Raw genomic sequence first — 20,500 nt, 5'->3', positions numbered from 1 at the left:
CTCTCTCTCTCCTTCCTCTTCTCACCTTTCAGCTGGCAAGCGGCCAAGCAGCCACACAGCTGTCTGTTCACTTGCTGTACTGGCCCCTGTTACACTCCTCTTTCTCCTCCTTACCTCTTACTCCAACACCTCCTCTTAGTCCTCCTTATCACCTCTCTTCTCTTCCCTTCACTTCTTTCTCTTTCACCTGTTTTTCACAGGCTGGTTGGACCTCAGACAGGCCCTTTATACACTGCTGTGTTAGTATGAATTACTGTGAGCAGCAGCATGTTCTCTTCTTGCTGCTGTTAATTGCAGCTAGTGACTATAATGGCAGATAATGCCTGACCTCTACTAGAAAGATACCAAAGAAATTTCATTTTCAGAAAACAACCATTTATTTCCTGAATGGTTGCCCTCTAAATTTATTAAAGGGATAGTTTACCCAAAAATGAAGATATGCTGATGGAGGGGTGGGTGAAATGTTAACTGTTTGCCTTCATACTGCTCCTGGTGTCATTGAAGTATCTGTAATCACCAACATTCAAATTCGACTCAAACGGCGCCATTCACACCATGTTTTTTGCCTAAATGTCCGCTGTTATCCTCAGCCTGGAACCTCGTTCACGCACACGAGCGAGCTTACGGACACTTGGATGACACCACAGGAGCATTATGGAGGCATTTTATCTGTTTATCCCTGAAACTCCAAAAGTGTTTTGTTGACTCAAACACTTCACCTATGCCTCCATTGGCATAGTGGTGAGTAGATAATGAGAGAGTTTTAATTTTTGGGTGAACTATCCCTTCAACCTCCGAGTCTTTCTTCCCCCCTTCTGAATACATTCATATGGGAAAAGAGCTCAAATATAACTGCACCTTCAAGAAAACCAAGTTTTGTTTAATAAGTGTGATTAGCAGCCAGGCTAGCAGAACAGGGGTTATCCTGGCTGTCAGAACTTTCTATGACTTACTAAACTTTCTATAATTAAAAGTCCTAACATTTGTTTTTTTTTATATACACTCTCCCACAGTCACATGAAGAGACTGCTATCATTAGAGCAGTCTTCTCTGAAGTTATTTCTAGGATCAACAACCACTGGGTGCAATCACTTGTAGATCTCAAAAGTCAAGTTTTATGCTGGGTTCAGAACCAAACTAGATATGAGCAGCTAATTGGGGGAAATGTTCACATTAGCCACCTTGTTGTAATTCTGTGTTGAGACATTGGGATTTTGTGACAGCAACACTTGGTCACCCAGAGTGTTTGCTAATTGATAATATTTACTATTTACACTCTTTATATAGTTTGTCTACACATTCATCTAGGAATAATTTGTAAAATGCCTCCAAGATAGACTAACAGGAGGTTTTCTGTAGGATTTTTCTTTTTTTTCTATTTATATTATTTTTCCCACTTTTTAATGGAGTTAGTAAGCAAGTTAGTAACCTTTGCTAAGCTAGGCGAAACATATCTGTACTGGACACAGTAGTTTTCCTCTCGTCTGACTCAGGGTCACGTGACAGACAAATGATTACATGTTATCTGTCTTTACAAGAATATCTACCCTTTCAAGCACTTTTTTAAGGCTTTATGAGGTTGGCACTGAGTGAATTACACTATGTTACACAATTTTGGACCATGATTTCGCATTTCCTCTCTTTTGACAAACACATTAATGCTTTTGGATGAATTTGCTCAGATTTACTAATACAACTGATTTGGAAGTGAGATATTCATTTAAATGACAATGAAGTGGCTGCACAATAATAAATAAAATGTGCATGAGATTTTGCAGAGGAGCTGCTGCCTGCAGTGGCTGACCTCCTGAGAACACTGACCTCCACATGGAAAAGAAAGGGAGTGGGTGGTTAGAAGCCCTCCCTCTCTTCGTTTTGTTCCCCTTCTCCATGAGTGCCTTGCTCCACAGGCTGCCAGCATGGAAATAAATGGCTTTGTTGCAACCGCTCCTTGTCCTCCTCCACCCTCCCCCTCATCCTTAGGGTCCCAAGGGCTTTGTGAGCGTGTGTTTGTGCCAAATGCCAGCACTCTGCATTCCCCCCTCTTTCCTCCTCTCGCTATGTATGAGAGAAAGACGGAGAGGGTGAGATTGGGGGATTTCTTTGGTTCCACTTTTCATTCTGGCTGGGGGTTGCCTGTTGTGTACTAGTGTCTCACCCTGACTGTGTTGAGAAATTGGCTGGTTTGTGAGTGTGCGTGTGAACGGCCTGCTATTGTTCGAAGCAACTGCTGGAAAGCTTTTGAATGGTGGTGTAGACACTGATGCCCATCAGCATTGTCTTTTCATTTGTACAGTTCATTTTTTGCTTGCATGTATCCGACAGCTTGGTCTCACTGTTACACTGTCTCTGAACATGCTGTCTGCATGTGGACTAGTCAACACTGTGTAAAATCTAGATTTAAATTTTGTTTAATTTCAAGTTGCTGTGTCAGTTTACCATCAATAAATAATTTCAACATTTAATCATGAGATGATTTTCTTAAACAGTGCTGCCAGTGACCCATTTTCAAAACAAACAAACAGGCCTATATTATTTTTATTGCAAGTGCTTTATTTACATACATACATATTTTACATGTGCCGACAGCAGCAACACATACTGGTATGCATGTATGTAAAAAAGTTTTGAGATGGTTTGCTTATGAACCAGATTTTGTACCTACATTAGATGTAAGGCTTAAGGTGACTCAAGGTCTAACAGCTTATCTTCTTCATTGGGGATCTATGATGATTTTTCAAGACCTAAAGATGCAGCATGGCTTGAGTAATAATAATTTTTTACAGATTTAATTTAGGAAACCCAACAATTTAATGAGCAATTAATTTAATTGAATAAATAAAGTACCTGGATAATGCTGGCATATCTTTTGAAATCAAATCAAAAATCCATCCTAAAACTTTAGAGGGGCTTACAACAAGCAAAATGTTAGTCATTGTTTGTGAAACATATATGGGACAATTAAGGAAACCTGGAAAAAACAAATGAGGAAAGGGAGAATTTATATGAGCTGCAATGGAAAATTTCAAATACATATATTTTGAGAGAATTTGCTAGAAAAAAACTTCATTGGGTTCTTAATTACTCCATTACAAAAGAGATATTATACAATACCTTTTTACGTGTTGGAGAATGTGTGGGTTCTTCAGAATATGCGTCTTCTCATGTTGATAATTACATTTGTTTCAGATTTTGTGGTGGAAACCAGAAATACCTAAGGTCGTCGACTTGATTGACACTATTTAGGACATATTGACAGAGCTTAAATATGACACACTACTGTTTCTGGTCTCTCTCTCCTCTTTTTCCCCTTCTCCCCACCTCTCTCCTCTCCCATCTTTTTCACCTCTCCTCTCTCCCAAATTTTTCTCCGCTCACCCCAACCGGTCAAGGCAGATGGCCACCCATGTTGAGTCTGGTTCTCCTAGAGTTTTTTTCCCCTGTGGCTGAGAAGAATGGCTCAGATGGTACCAATGTCCCAGAAATGTAGCGGAAGTGCTTCGCTGCCAGCTGCTACGCCTCCATTACTGACATCAGTGGATGGATTTGAACATTTTACTGAAGGAGCTTCTCTCTCCCTTGTTGTAAAAAATGGACACATTTAAATAAGGAGGAGGAGGTCCAGGACAGAAACAATCAGGGCTGGTTTAGCCACCAACTAATTCATGTCAACCTGTGGTGAATATTGCCTAATGAATGATACTCTTAATTCATAACAGACATTATTCACTGATAGAAATAGGCTATTATTGAATTGAAAATAATATGCCGGGACAAATACAATCTGACAAAAATAAATCTGCCTTTATTTCCATTTAACAAGGAAACATTTACACCATAAATGAAAATAACTCTCACTCTCTCTGTTCAGCTTGAACAGAAGGTAGGCAGAAGGTATTGGGGTAAATGTTGACATGCCATTTTCTATAGACATGGCAGTGGTTGCACATTTAATGTCAACACAGGCACAATCTCTGCATTATCTTCCAGTACTTGTATAGGGTCTCCAGGGTTCTTGTTTCTTACAGTTTTGTTATTGTTTGGTTGAAGAAAACAGCTGTTCTTAACCACGATTGTTCAAGAAGTCTTCCGAACATGTCACACAGTGACTTCAATGAGTTTTGCATGACTAAATGAGCTGATGTTTCAGAAGTTTTATTTGTTCTAGTTTGGCCTCAAGGGCCTATATGGAGGGCTGTTGTGATTGCTTACTGCAATCTGCAAAGTTACTGTAAAAGTAGTTTGAATGTTATTAGTCAAAATGTTATTACGTATGTAGAGTTTTGAGTTGTTTATTTATTAAAGATATTGTTTTGACTGGGTAGAGTGATGTTAGATATCTTATATAAAAATGATTTGTAGTCACAACAAAAGTATGTAATTTGTCTGTGAAGTTGATTCTCGATTATCAAACAAAAGTTAAAACAGCTTGGTCTGCTGAATGTGCCTCTGTGTTACTGATGGCTGTCACTTAGCAGTCTCACAGCAGACAAGTTGCACTGGGCTGAATTAATGTCTCTATTTTGACAAAACCTGACAATACAACATCTTCCAAGCAGGTTGTTTTTGTGATTTAGAACGTAACCCCGAAAGGGTTAGGGTTAGGGTTAAATCCACATTTTGTAGCTTTGTTTCCCTGCTTTGTGTTCACTATCAGCTCTCCTCATTCAGTCTGTGTGTCTCTCGATCACTGCTGCTCTCTCTTTCTCCTTGTTGCGTCGTGGAAGCAACTGTCGTTAAAAGTGTGGAAAAACCTAACATTAAAGCATCAAATAGAACCTGTACAAAGCTGATTTCACATGGCACAGCATCACACCATCACTGTGGTATCAACTAGGGCTCAGTGATATGACTTCAATATCACGATTATCTTCAAACACGAGGGTTAAGACTGTAGTAAAGTGTTCAAAAGAGGAGACGGCAGTGTAACAGCTGGTTTACTGCCCCCACCTCAGGAGACCTTGCCACAGTGTGTGCCATGCATTATAACAGACCCGACTAATTGATTACTAAATTAGTTACGAGCTATTTTTATTATCGATTAAATTGATTAGTTGTTGCAGCCCTGAAATCCAAGATTTACTGCCAGCAGCACTGTATGTGCAAAAGAGGCAGCAGAGTCCCAGCTCACCCATCCTGGAGAGTTAGCACTCACAAATTTGCCTACACTGTCATGAAGAAATGTAGACACTTTCCCAGAAAGTCTTCAGATCTCTGCTGCATCAACTAGTTAAAGGGCCCACATTTTACACCTTTCTGGGATTTAATTTGAGGTATTGGTTCCCCTAAGATGATATATCAGTGGTTTAAAGTCGAAAAAACTGCTGCAATGTGTATTTCCATGTCCTCTCTTCTGCCTCCTTCTGGAGCTGTAGACAGAACAGGCTGTTTTTTTATCCTGCCTCTTGAGCCCCTCCACTGATTGGCTGATTACACTTTGAGTGACATGCAACCAGGCCCATCACTGGTCTCATTCTGGCGCATTTACGATGGTAAACACAGCTGAAAGACACATTATGTTTGGATACCGCTATAGAAGACCATCCACATATTTACAGTCGGTTACAACAGGATGTTTCTGAACGGTAAGTTACACCGTCCTCATGTTGCCCAGCCCTAATACACACACTGAACGTTCAGTACAAAACTAAACGTGCTGCATTGTTGCAAACATTTGTGACCCCTGCCTGCACAAACAACACTTTTACTGTGGCTCATTTTCTTTCACTTCATTTTCACATTTATGATTGCTACAGACTCAGCTGTTTGCTAACAAGTGTGAACACATAACAGCGTGAGTGACAATAGCTGTTAGCTGTATATTGGTATTGTCCCTGCAGTTTTATAGAATGTAAGATTACTCCATTGCTTGGTGTTTTTTTGGTGATTTTTAGCCAAAGCAGAAAATCTTACCTGCAAAAGTCAAGTTGACATGACGCACTATGTTTTCAAATATTTTTGAATATCACCTGGGTGGAAAGCTAACAATGTAACATTAGTGGCTCACTTAACTGTCAACTCACAGGCTGCGGTTGCTTTGCAGATGTGCTGTGTGTCCGCTGCTGGCGGCGGAGCTGCTGGTTTATCTACTGCATTTCCTTCTATACAATTCGTATTATGTACTAAACTAAATATCAGGACTGTGCGGTATGCATCTTCCTATCTGTCGATAACAATCAAAGTCCCGTTAAGCGAATGATTCAGAAGTGAAACGCTGGATTGCTTTTACTTTGAAACGGGTTCGGGAAGTGTCAGATAAACATTGTGTTTCACTGCAGAATAAACAGAAAATTATCTTTCACCAGAGTTTTAATGTTTATCTGATGAATTTACGTGACAAAAATAAATGGTTGCAACACTTTCTGTATGCGTTTCAAAACTCCAGCGTTTCTGTTGACGGAATCCATTCTTTTGTTTAAAAAGGGGGTTATATTGTGAAATATTTGCAGGAGCGGAAGATGCACGGCTTCATACTGTATAGTACTGGTATTTATTTGTATACACAGGACTACTTTTATACAAGGAAATAGTCATAGTTCTGTCTGTATTCAAGGCAAAGCCTATATGTAAAATCATTGTGCTGCAGTAGCAGCTCCTCTGCAAAACATATTGTTGAACTGAAGCTAAATATTGTGCATTGAACAGATGCTGTAAATATGAATTTGATATTAATGTGAATATTGTGCATTGAATAGATAAAGTTGCACAGCTGCATTTCTTTGTGTGTATATATGCTCGTACATTCAGCCTTTAACAGAAATTGTAAAACGTTTGAAATTAAAAAGTGATTTTGGGCCTGAAAAGTTTGGTGACCACTGATCTAGACAGGTTAGCCAAACATGTACATGAAGCTCTGTATTAATTAGTGCACCTACAAAAGCAACTGCTTTTCTTTGGATGCAGCATAATCAGCCAACAGCTGACAGAGAGCTGTTTGTCCTGTTAAATCATGTCCACTGTTGTTCATATGTGTAAAATTTAGCTGACAAAGTGCTAGGACCTCCTTTTAGATCCACATGCACTGAAAGAAAAATTTACTTCTTGCCAGTGTGTGCAGAAAACATCACTTTAGCATTTCATTTCCCCAAGACACAATGACTGCTAGCACAAGTCATTATTGGTGAATTATTGTACTTCTGCTAATGTAACTGGAGAATCTTAATTTAGGCAGGCATTTGTTTGGAGACTGTAAGGTACCGTCTCTTCGAGCCAGTTGTATTCTCTAACATGTGGGGCAAGCATACTCCAGTTTCTATGTGTATGACGTGAGTAGAAGGCATGGCTCCTGTTAGTGCTAGTATGCATGTCTATACAACAAGAGGGCAGTTAAGAGATTGTGTAACTGGCTTGGAGGTGTTTAATTGGGCTGAAAATCTAGGTCCAAGTCATGAACGAGCAGGAATGTGAACAGGAGACACCACATGTATGTTGTGTAAAACAGTGGTCGCCAACCCGTCGGTCGCGATCTACCGGCCGATCTCGCAGTCTTCACTGTCGATCTCCGAACTCTCTGGACTCACTGGCTGCGGTTGTGCCGCAGATCAGCTGTTTGTCTGTTGTCTGTTGTTCACACAGCGGAGTGTTCGCTACTGGCGGCGGAGCTGCTGGTTTATCTACTGCATTGCCTTCAAAACAAGTCGGTTTATGTACTAAACTAAACACCAGGATTCTACGGTATGAAGACGTGCATCTTCCGGTCTGTCGATAACAATCAAAGCCCCTTTAGAACAAATTAATGGATTCAGAAAGTGAAAAGCTGGAGTGCTTTTACTTTGAAACGGGTTCGGGAAGTGTTGTAAATAAGTTTGTGTCATAGACAAACATTGTGTTTCACTGCAGAATAAACAGAGAAAATGATCTTTTACCTGAGTTTTAATGTTTATCTGTTGAAATTATGTCAATGTGTTAAAAAACACATTGATATAATTGACACATTGACACATTGACACATTCAAATGTTAAAACCACTTTCTGTGTGCATTTCGAAATAAAAGCACTCCAGCATTTCTGTTGACGAAACCATTCTTTTAAAAAGCGTTTTTTTATTGCGAAATATTTGCAGGAGCGATAGACGCACGGCTTCATACTGTAAAGTACTTATTTATTTGAGTAAAAGGGACTACTTTCATACAAGGAAATAGTCATATTTAGTGCCATATTCAAGGCAAAGCCGACTGTATGTAAAAACATTGTGCTGCAGTAGCAGCTCCTCTCCCAAAATATATTGTTGAACTGAAGCTAAATATCAAAACGATAGCTGTCTGTCTATGTCTGAGTGATGATGTGAGATTGTGATGAATTTGGTTAAATTTATTGATATTTATAAACCTTTCTTCTATCTGAGACAAACAACTCTCCCACAGTGGTACTTAGAGACAGTGAATCACAGAAGCAGCAGAGGGAGGAGAGAGGGCAGATACTGACCAATGTCTGTTGTTACTACTAATATGTTTTTATATAAAACATTTTATTGGTTTACATTTGTGGCCCATTCCATGTCAAATCATCACACATTTGGACCACACAGTCACAGTTAATGAACTGTTTCATACTGATTTGATCACATGAGAAACCTATGGAACCGAAAATGAATGTTATGAATCTCGGATTCTAATTAATAGATATGGGACAACCAAGTGTGAACTTTTCTTTTGTGGCTGTGACTTTAACTGGTCATATATCCTCTGATGTACAGTAGGTCCTAAAGGAATGTTTCTCATAGTGTTTTAAAGCTCTTTTCAAGAGATACACGATTGCCCATTATATATATATATATATATATATATATATATATATATATATAGTTATGAGTTGGTTTATGAAATGCCAGAAAATTGTGAAAAAAAAGGACAGAAAAATTGGTTGAAAATATTTTTTATATTATATATTTGTCGTAGCAGAGGGTTTAATTAGTTTGTGAGGCTACCAGTAGTGTGCCTGCTAATCCGGGGTTTGAGCTTCATCACCATGAAATGCCAGACTTATAGTTTTTTCTTGTCTTTTCTTTGTACTCATGCATGAAGGCTATGTATAATTTTGATTATTGTAAAGATCAGAATAAGTTGTTAACTTAACATAACGTGTTATTATAGATGTACACGTGACAGCTGCTGCAGTGAGAGAAAAAGAAACGCACGTTTTGCAGTGAGGCACTGCAGGTTCTCTTGCATGGAGTGAAATCAAAGCATTGCACACACAGGAAACATACAGCTTGTATTTTAACACTCAGGACCGGAGCACTCCGACTGCGAAAGAGCTATTTTTCAGCGCTGCCAGCGCTCTTCTTGCTCCCTAACAATTCCTGTAGAACACCCTTTTCAAAATAAAAGCACTCCAGCGGTTCTTTTTTTCTGATAAATGTATTTATTCCTTTAAAAAGGTACAATGAAATACAATGAGCATTAAGGACTCTTTTTTTTGTTGTTTTTATAACATTTAGTCCACGTTCCCACCCCACTGGTCCCACATATAGTTTCTGCAAATACAAAAAAAAATGATGTATTAAAAAAAAGTAATTATAAAATAAATAGATAAAATAAAAATGAAAGAATAAATAAGGGGAATAGCATATTGGTTAAGAAAATGATGAATCAAAAGAGCATGTAAGCCAATCAGCACTGTAAATCAGTTGAAATGTAGTGACAGTGTGCATCAATGGTGAGTGCTTCATTTGTCCTGTAGTGTCTTTAATTTATCTATGTATTTAATCATAGGGGCCCAAACAGACTCGAATTTTCCATGTGATCCCCTCAAGTTGTATTTAATTTCCTCTAGATTTAAGAACATCATGAGGTCTTTGAGCCATAGAGAAACATTTGGTGCAAATAGTGACTTCCACTCCAGCAATATTCTTCTACGTGCTAACAAGGATGCAAAGGCAATACTAATCTTTGTGTCCCTCCTAATTGTTTGATGTCCTGGTAATACTCCAAAAATAGCCACCTCTTCACACGGTGTCAGTGCCATGTTTAAAGCCTCAACAAGGTGTTTGAAAATAGCTGTCCAGTAACCTCGTATATGAGGGCAAGACCAAAACATGTGTGTCATATTTGCTGGCGACATGCAACACCTATTACATGCATCTGTGACACTGGGATATATTTTGGAGAGTTTGGAGTTGGCAAAATAGATTCGATGGACAACCTTAAATTGTATCAGATTGAGCCTGGAGCAGGACGTACTGTCATTCACTCGAGTTACTGCACTATCCCAGTCATTGTCATCTATAAATATGCCAAATTCACTCCAGCGTTTCTGTTGACTGAATCCATTCATCTCTTTTAAAAATAGTTTTATTGTGAAATAGAGAGAATGCACAGCTTCATACTGTATAGTACTGGTATTTATTTGAGTACACAGGACTACTTTTAAGCAAGGAAATACTGTAGTTATACCAGAAACTTCATAAAGGCTTTATATTAAAAGTTAATGTAAATAACTTCAAGTGATTGGCAGTAGTCTCTCTCTCTCTCTCTCTCTCTCTCTCTCTCTCTCTCTCTCTCTCTCTCTCACACGTATGGTCATTTTCAGCATAAACCCTGTGTAAAAACAGCGCTGCAGTAGCAGCTCCGCTGCAGAGCTGGGGCTGATCCGCAGACGGTGTATCCATGGCGTCATTCATAAAGTATAAATACTAATAGTCAGAGCTGAAACCTGATGGTGCACAACTGTTCCTGTTCTCTCTCCCCGCGTTCGTTGTTTTAGCGGGTTTTCACTGCTGAATAATTATAACAAACGCTGCTTCAGGATCAGACAGACGCACATTAAAGGCCCAGTCGTCCTGTGTCAGAGTCTCTGTCGGAGTCCGCTACCTCCTCACAGCGCTCACTTTACACTTTAAACAATAAACACCATCACTGATCACAAGTTATTAGGACATGTACAGGACTGACATTTACTTTGTGTTTGTTTGAGTCGCTCGAGAGTTTATGACACACACGTTTAAACCTAATATATACACAACACGAGACGCAACGTGATGTCCGGACATCAGGCTTAAGACGCAGCATAGTGTTTTAACTTCACTTTTGCAAAGGAAGCAATGCCCCGTTTATCCAGGAACATAAATATGAATTCAGCAGGTTTTTATAAAGATCAGTTCTAAGTGTCAGTGAATAGAAAACAACAGAGGAGCAGAGTCACTAGTTAACCTGCGCATTATTGCGCATCAGTGCCGTGGCGCTGCCAAGGGGGGCCAGGCGGGGGCACCTTGATAGTGTAGAGCAGTGGTCACCAACCTTTTCGGGCCGAAGATCACTTTTTAATTCCAAACATAAGCTGAGAGCTACCACCCTGATATCTTCCAAAAAACCCACTTAGGAGGGTCATATTCATTAGTTTTTGCAATTTCTGTTAAAGGCTGAATGTACGAGCATGAATATACACAAAGAAAGGCAGTTGTGCAACTTTATCTATTCAATGCACAATATTCACATTAATATCAATTCATATTTACAGCATCTGTTCAGTGCACAATATTTAGCTTCAGCTCGACAATATGTTCTGCAGAGGAGCTGCTACTGCGTCACAATGTTTTTACATAGGCTTTGCCTTGAATATGTCCATAAAATTTACTTTTCCTTGTATGAAAGTTGTCCCTTGTACTCAAATAAATACAAGTACTATACAGTATGAAGCCGTGCGTCTTCCGCTCCTGCAAATATTGACACATCAGAAATGCTGGAGTGCTTTTATTTTGAAACGCATACAGAAAGTGGTTTTAACATTTTAAAATCCATGTTTGTGACATAATTCCAACAAATTATGTCTATGACACAAACATATTTACAACATTTCCGGAACCCGTCTCAAAGTAAAAGCACTCCAGCGTTTCACTTTCTTATTAATTTGTTCCAACGGGGCTTTGATTGTTATCGACAGACCGGAAAATGCGCGTCTTCATACCGTATCCTGACATTTAGTTTAGTACATAAACTGACTTGTTTGAAGGAAATGCAGTAGATAAACCAGCTGCTCCACCACCAGTAGCGGACACACAGCGCGTGTGAAAAACAGACAACCGACACACAGCTGATCTGCGGCGCGACGACAGCCAGTGAGTCCAGAGAGTTCGGAGATCGACAGTGAAGACTGCGAGATCGACCGGTAGATCGCGATCGACAGGTTGGCGACCACTGGTGTAGAGGCTATAATCAGAGTTTGTCCTTTTAAGCCTTAAGTGCAGCACACAAGTCTAAACTGAATGAATGTCAAATCAGTGTGGAGAGAACTGTCATAGACCACTGTTGTAGTCTGATTTATGAATTGAAAACCTTATTTTGTAAATTACAGCACACTTGTAATAACAGTAACAGTCTATAATACTTTTTAAAGCACCTTCTAAATAAAAAGAGAGTTCATATTTGATTAGTTAATATTAGTTCATAACTGATGAAAAAGCAGCCATGTGCAGTAATATAGGAAATTGTTGATGTGATACATTGAAATACATCAGGATGCATCATTGTTTCCTTTGTTGTTGTCTGCTCTTGTGACAAACTTAGTGTATACCAAAGAAGACCATTGTCTCTGTGTGAACTCTTGAGTATTTAACAATTGCGTGAGTGTGAGGGTATTAAATATAATGTTAAGTAAGTCAGAGATGTTCTACTATACTCATTTATATTATCTATATATTTTTTAGAAATAATTATAAGAAGTGCCTTTTTCTCACTCGAGCCCCTGCCTCAAAAAATGTCTGTGCATGTCCCTGGGACACATACAGGACTGATGTTTACTTTGGGTTTGTTTGATTTTCTCTAAAGTTTATGAGAAACATGTTTAAACCTGCCACACAACACGAGCCGTAACGTGACGCTCACAGTCAGGACATCAGGGTTAAAGTGACCGGAGTCATGATCCAACACCCTCGATTAATAACTAAATACATGTGATTATCAGTTCGTGTGTGAAGAGGGACAGAGTTGAGCAGACACACAAACACACGCACACACACACACACAGAAGTTCTTCCCACAGATTATGACGCAACATGGTGTTTTAACTTCATTGTTGCAGAAGAAGCGACACCCCATTTATCCAGTAACATAAATATGAATTCAGCAGTTTTTTTTAATAAAGATCAGTTCTGTTACGGCTGTATGTGTTCCTTTTCTGTGTCCCTGTTTTTTCTCTTGTCTCTCCTCTAGCTCCACCTTGATTAAACTGAATAGTCATCAATAAGGTGTACCTGGCCAGTGAATAGAGGTCCTTTAAAACCTCCTGTGTCAGGGTGTGGGGGGAACTGCTGGTTCTACTGGGCCTCAGCCTGGGATTTTAACATTGTGTGTGTTGTCGTTTGATGTTAATAAATCCCATGGTTTGGGCTGTTTTAAAGGCTTTCTGTTGTTGATTTGTGTCAGTGGTGGTCAGTGATCTTATGTTGTTCGCCCCATAGGGCCACTTAACTGCAACAGTTCTAAGTGTAAACGATTAGAAAACATCAGAGGAGCAGAGTCTCTTGTTGACCTGTGCAGAGTAAAGGACCTCAGTGCAGTGGCGCTGATTTGATTTATATTGTGATATATATCGATATCGACTGATATGAAAAGCCCTACATGCAAAACTGTTTCGGGGTTCACACAGTAGTCAGCTATCGCAGGTGTGTTTGATGACAATCTTCAGATGTGCAGCATTCCCAATAGTTTTGTTCATGTTGTGCTTTGGAATAATGCCAAAAATTTAATTTAAGCTATGAATGATGCTGGACTCCACGCTGTCGTGTTTTGCCCACACCCTCTAGCTGGCTGTTAATAAGGGTCTTTTAGCTCTGAGAAGTATGCATTATACAGACTCGCTGGAACAGCAGGTACTACATGCTACAGTATCTCATCAAGCAGAAACTGGTTCTGGGAATATTTGTGTCAAAATTACAGCTCCCACACAATCTTACAACTCAAGACACTGTGAAAGATTGTATGTTCTGGCCAAGGTCATAGTCATGAAGTGAACATTGGGGGGGACCAAAATCTCAAAACTCATTATTAACACACAAGATACATTTTATGTATTTTGTTATTCAAAACAATGTTTAATACTGTATTGTAAGTCTTATGTGTTCTTGGTAATATAAACATGTTTATGTGTATTTTATATAACTTTATATATTCATTTTTTATATATATTTTTTAATACAATTACATAAGTACAGTATATCACATTAAATAAAATGTTTAAATTCACATTAGGGCCCACAATGTTTAATATTTTATTGTATTATTTTTTAAGCAATTAAAATAAATATATGCATTGCTATAGATCTATGGAGAAAAGTACAGTTATTTTAGCAAAAGGTTTAGCAAATTGGTTTTGATTGATCCTACAGTAACATTCTCTTCAGTCATCTTTTCTCCTCTCCTCTTCCCCTCCTATCCACTCTTCTCTCCTCTCCTCCTCTCTTCTCCTCTCTCTGCTCCTCTCCAGTCATCTCTCCTCTCTCTTCTCCCCTACCCCACGCATGGACTACTCCACAAGCAACAAACTTTCCACAGCAATAGCTAAATGGGTGGCTACAGCTTGCAGGTCGATTAACATTGTCAATCTGTTGTTTCTTGTTGGGCTTGAGTTTTTCAAGTTATGCTTTCAGAGTGTTTTTTGAGCATGCAGTACCTTTGAGGGTATTCTGGAGAATATTCTGGATGGTACTTGTCTTTGTTTTGTTGCAAAAATAATAAACATGCGTTTTTATCCATGTTGATAAGAGTATTAAAAACTTGAAAAATATCCCTTTGAGGTACATTAATGACAGATAAAAAATGTGGGATTAATCACGATTAAATATTTTAATCGATTGATAGACCTAATACAAATACATGTGGGCCAAGTCTGTATATTCGGATTAGACTGGTATGATGTCCTTATTTGGTTATAATCATCAACATTGGTTCCTTGTCCTTGTCAATGATTATTTAAGTTACATTAAAAAGCATTAACACATCTCGTGCACTAGTAATCCACTTACTGGTACTCATTTCCACACTGTTCTCAACTCACTTTTTTTGTTTTTAGAGGCCCAAAAAACAGAGTACATGAGTGTTTTTAATTGTGATCTTTGGTAGATCCTGGAGATGCCGCATATAGAAAGTAATTTTGTTGTTTGTCTTGTCACTGACCACCATCCTGAACTGGAAATGATTGTGTACACCGTCCTCAAAACGGAAGTAGTAGAACAGCGTCTAATGCAACTAGCGAATAGCATTCATGGAAACAAATTACGTTAATGACTGCCAACATTTGTGAGGTTTGATTGCCTTCCGTAGCTATCGCGACGAGCAGCAAAAATATGCTGAACCAGTTGTGTTTGGATGTCTGTGTATGCTCAAACACAGAAAAGCAAAGCCACAAGCAACACATTAAAATAGGATGTATCCGCCGCTGTTTTTGTTGTTGTGCTTAAAGTTAGCGCTAGCATTAGCTGGAAGAGCAGAGCCGTATACAGACGTATACAATGATGTCATGATGTGGCTCTTTGAATGGCACTGGCCTGTGGAAAAGCAACTGCGAACCAGCAATAGCACCAACCCAGAACTGGAACCTGGTTAGCGTTGGTGGAAAAGTGATATTGGACAACCCACATGCAGAGCTGCCAGAAACAGTATATGAGCTACACCACACCGTAATTCCTTAATCGTTCAAAGTTTCATAGTTACCGTTTCGGACGGCGGTGCTTTTTTGCTTGTCATCATAGCATAACAGTTTTATTATTATTATTATAAAAGGAAACTGGGAGATGAAGTTGCAATAACATCGGCCAGTTTACAATTTAGTTTATTCGGTGTGACAATTTCACCATATTTAAACAATAAACATGTTTTATTATGACTATTATGACTACAGCCCTAATTCTGGCTCAGTTTGAAGAGTAAAATAGTTATAGAGGTAGAGATAGAGGCTAAACTGCTTGTGACTTTTTTCCTGAGCAGAGCTGCTGGTCAGCGAGAACCTCTTCATCAATTTCTACTTTGTTGCAAAAGGTGTTCACCAATAGGCCAGTCCCTGTAGTTGCCTGCTCCCTTCCTGCCTTTGATAGATGTTGTTTTGGAGAGCAAGAGACCTTTTTGGCAGGAAATTGCTAAATTTTATGTTTATAGCAGAGAATGGTGTTTTTTTGGGGATCGATAGCTCGTTAGGGGAGTGTTGTGCAATAGTAGGTAGACTGGATGTTGGCTAATTTTCAATAATCATAAAATATGATTATTAAAATAATAAAAAATATTTAATTAAAATAATTCATTACAAATTATAGAGTTATCAATTAAGAATAATGAAACAATTAATGAAAAACAATAAAATTATCAATTAAGAATAATAAAAGTTGTAATTATAATTGATCAAAGACGGGGCACCACCCTGGTATCAGGGACCAACAATCAGTCGATAAAGATCAGTCTCATAGTCTGAAAAGTTCAATTAGAAATCTCAATATTTTCTATTAATGATTATATAATGAACAGTGAAGGTTTTAAGTTCGAGCACAGGCAGTCATAATCCAGCTGTATTCACATACATATGCACAAAGAATCACAAAAATACCGGTACTTTAATTACAAAGGGGATTTATTTAAGATAATGACATCAACGTCAATCAATGACTTTTATCACAGCAAAAACCCACTATATCAAAGATAAAACACCACAAGCATCTATCACAACCGTAACACATATGTAATACCTCCACTGTGTATACCCGGAGGCGGGTGCGTGTGTGTCTGTGTGTGTGTGGGTGGGTGTGTGTGTGTATGTGTACGGGGAAGACGGAGACAAGATGGCGTCTGAAGCCGTGCAAGTGGTGTCGTGTTACGAAATCAAAAAAGGCGTACGAAGTCGTACACGAGGTGTTACGAAATACAAAATGGCGGTGCAACCATGTGGTTTGACCAAAAGGAAATGGAGAACAAAGGTTACTTTGATCTATCTCGTGGTTCAAAGCGCCGAATGGCGTCGAGATGCGATTGCACTATCTAGATTCTAGAATGTATATAAGACGTGATGTGTGTGGATGCAGTTCGGACGTGTGTGCAGGCGGGTTTAGGAGAGAAGAGAGAGAGGAAGGAAAATATATGCAATAATTGATCAGAGGAGATCTCAAACACCGCCAGAGACAGCTTTGCGGGGACTCTACCACTCGGTACCCAAGCGGACAAACTAAGATCCGCTCCGCTGTGTACCGATCTTTCAATGGGTTAAAGTCTCCGTAAAATTAGTCTGACGGTAACACAATGCGGTGACGTGGCCGGAAATGCCGATACGTCACGACGCGCTGGCACAATGTGGACAAAAGTGGACACGGCGGTCCCAAACAAATGTACGCTCAAATAATAACACACTAATGATTAAACTAGTCTCTGCCCAGACATAAGCCTCTTACTTGTCGATGTTCCGCGGTTGGTTCGTGATTTGTGGGAGCGGAGGAAAAGTCTGGGGATAACTCGGCCGGCGAGTATACGACTTTTGCTGCGGTCCTTTCAGAATAAAGTTCAAGTGGAAAAACAAAAGAAGTTGAATGAACTTAAAGTAAAAAAATAAAACTACAAACGCTTGGTGGTTGCTCCCTTAAGTGTCTGGATCATCTGGAGGAACCGGGATAGGTTCTGGTCCTATCTTCAGTGCACGGGGAAATAAGCAATGATTTGGGGGAGCTCTCGGTATTTATTACCTGAGAGGTGTCCGGCCTCCCTCTTGGGGAGGGCCGGGGGTCTATTGGCTCTCAGCCAATAGAAGGCCCAAGTTTGACCTCGGGCGGCGGTCAAAAAAACATGGATGCTCTGACGAAACTCCGGGGTTTTGTCTCCTGACGGAGAGCAAACTCTAGGCAGGCTTTGAAAAGCCCCTATAGGCCTTGTTTATGGCCCTTTGTCTGAGCTCGATCCCCAACAGGAGCGTTTGATAAGCTCCGGTGTAGAATGATGTTCATTTATTAACTAAGATATTAACTGTGCTGCTCCCTTAGTCTTCACTTCTTCACAAAATTTAGACTGGCATTAATGTAGAGTATGTTTTCACTTCACCACTGGTATCGAAGTAAGATGACTGGAATTGTACATTGCCAATTTCGCTGTGTGTGGGTGTGTGTGCCTGCATGTGTAGGGCAACACACACACAGTGACCTCTCTCTCTCTCTCTCTCTCTCTCTCTCTGTACACAGTGCTTGTTGGGAAGTCTGTTGTTTACACGCTAATCAAAGAACCTCAAGTCAGAACAACTCATGTAAACTCTACACACCGATACAGTATTGGAATGCACTAAAAGACTGGTAGAATGTACATGCTGGACCAGAATAAGAGGTTGTTCAGAGTTATGAAGGACAAAAAAATTACATTTATCAATGCAGAAATTAACTGAGTTACCCCTGCCTACCTAATTAACATATGGACTCAGAACTACATATTTAAATAAATGTAGAAATTTTTAAATAAATGTAGACATTTTTATCACAAACTTGTACAAAGTTTATATTTTTTAAACCACTTACCCTTATCATTATCCATGAGGTGACCACACCCCTTAGTGACCACAGCCCTGTTCCTGTCACGTTCCTGTTCTAACCATCTCTCAAATGACAGACATTGGAGGTAAAAGTCTGGTCACAATTGTAATGTTGTTTACTCATTATTTGATCCAGATTTGCAGTTTTTGTTTAGCTCCTTAAATGTTAAGGGTTCAAGGAAGTTCTGTAAAACTGGAATTACAAACTCATTTAGTTATCAACGTTTTTTTTTATATTTGACAGAGAGTGAATAAGAGCTTGGTCTCATGTAAAAATCAGTTCAAAGAAATAATGTGGAGTTGTGTTTGCCATCTTGCAAAATATGTCATTACATCAACCATTTCACTCACTCATAAATACAATTTATATATTTCATGTTCATAATAGGACATGTCTTATCTCTGTTTGAATTGTTTCTGATCTGTTCAGACTTGTGCAGCGTCTGACTTGGAGGCTTTCTTTGCTTTATTTGAGCAGTTCATACCTGCTTTTTTCCCCCTGATTACATTTTGTTGGATCAAGCAAAAACTCTGTGCAGTCCTGCAACTAGCGTCTGTGGCTGTGTAGCCTGAAGGCTGTGATGTCCTGGGAACGTAGTCGTTTGGGACAGCAGCTGTCCCGAAATCAGAGGCCTGTGACCAGGAGGTTGTCGGCCGCACTCCTCTGACCTGCCATTTTCTCTGTGTGAATGTGAACCAGGGGAATGGTTGATGTTACAGGCATGCTGCTTCATTCTTCAGTTACATTTCATCACTGGGGCTTAACACAGGTGTTTGACAGTTGTCTGTCTGTTCGTCCACCCCATTCTCATGAACATGATGATTTAGGAATGCCTTTAGGGAAATTATTCAAATTTGCTAAACATTCTCTTGGTATCAAAGATTCAAAAGTGCATAGAATCTAGCTCTCAGAAGGTCACTGTGATGTCACAAAACATACCCTTCTGTTTCTAAAAGAGACGCATTGGGCTTTCAATTAACTCCCACCCGCATTATATTTGGACGTTCAGAGCAACTGCTCTGGCCATCTCTTCACTCCTTTCTTAACTTTTTATTCATTGTTTATTTACATTTTTATATTTATGGTATTTTATTTATCCCAAAAAATCTTTAAAAGAGCTACTTTATAGGTTAAGTGATGTCATGAGTAAGAAGTTCTCTCTGATGGATGACCGTTGGACCCATAAAATGTATTGCAGAGACAGACATTTTTATTTTGCCTGTTAACTTTGACGCAAAGCCCTCAGTTATCTTTTAGTAATAGTTCGCTGGCCATGATTATTTTATATTCATAGGAGGAGGAGGCAAGTTGTAGACTTGATTGTTAAATCTATTGGATTAATTGTGCTGGTGAATGATCACAATGTTTTTTTTCATTGTTTAATGTGATAGCTACTGTTGTGCAATTGATACATTAAACGTGAGACCATAATTACATATTAAAAATATTAATATTAAATAATAACTAATTGATTAAAGTTACCTCGGGGCACCACCCTTCAAAGGAAGGGGAAAGATAGCCAATTTATTGATTAAGTCTCATGAAAGTACCAACTACAAATTTGGAACTCTGATTAACAATTAAATGAATAACTATAACCAAAATTACCATATAGATAGTTAGCAAAGTTGAAGGATATAGAGTTCTTGACAGTGTAGAGGTTGGCAAAATTCACACAAAATTCACACATTTATTATGAAGATAATAAAGTATAAAAACACAAATTACTAAAGATGTACTTACTATATAATGATGTGTATGTGTGTATGCGTGTGTGTGTCTGTGTGAGTGAGTGTGCTTTCAAAATGGCGGCTGGCCACGATGAGGGCAATAAACCATTCCCCCCTGGAATGTTTACGACATGTAGCGGGGGTCAGAGAGATGTGTGGGGAGATATGCATGTGTGTGTGTGTGTTGGTGCCAGGTTAGAGAAAGTAGCTAGATGCATGCAAAGAAAGACTGCGAAGAGTATAACATAACTAACATTAACTTTCAAATAACTTATAACCAAAATAT

The 20,500-nt window shown here is 39.1% G+C and overlaps 1 protein-coding gene across 5 annotated transcripts in view; it reads left to right on the top strand.

Annotated features, from left to right (window-relative positions):
- Nucleotides 1-20,500, top strand: part of fat3a (FAT atypical cadherin 3a) — a 177,260-nt gene that overhangs the window by 1,235 nt on the left and 155,525 nt on the right. The gene's annotated exons all lie outside the window — the stretch shown is intronic.

The sequence above is a fragment of the Hippoglossus stenolepis genome, chromosome 4, assembly GCF_022539355.2.
Source record: "Hippoglossus stenolepis isolate QCI-W04-F060 chromosome 4, HSTE1.2, whole genome shotgun sequence".
In the NCBI taxonomy this organism is placed as follows: Eukaryota; Metazoa; Chordata; class Actinopteri; order Pleuronectiformes; family Pleuronectidae; genus Hippoglossus; species Hippoglossus stenolepis.
This window is presented reverse-complemented; position numbering and strand designations above follow the sequence as displayed.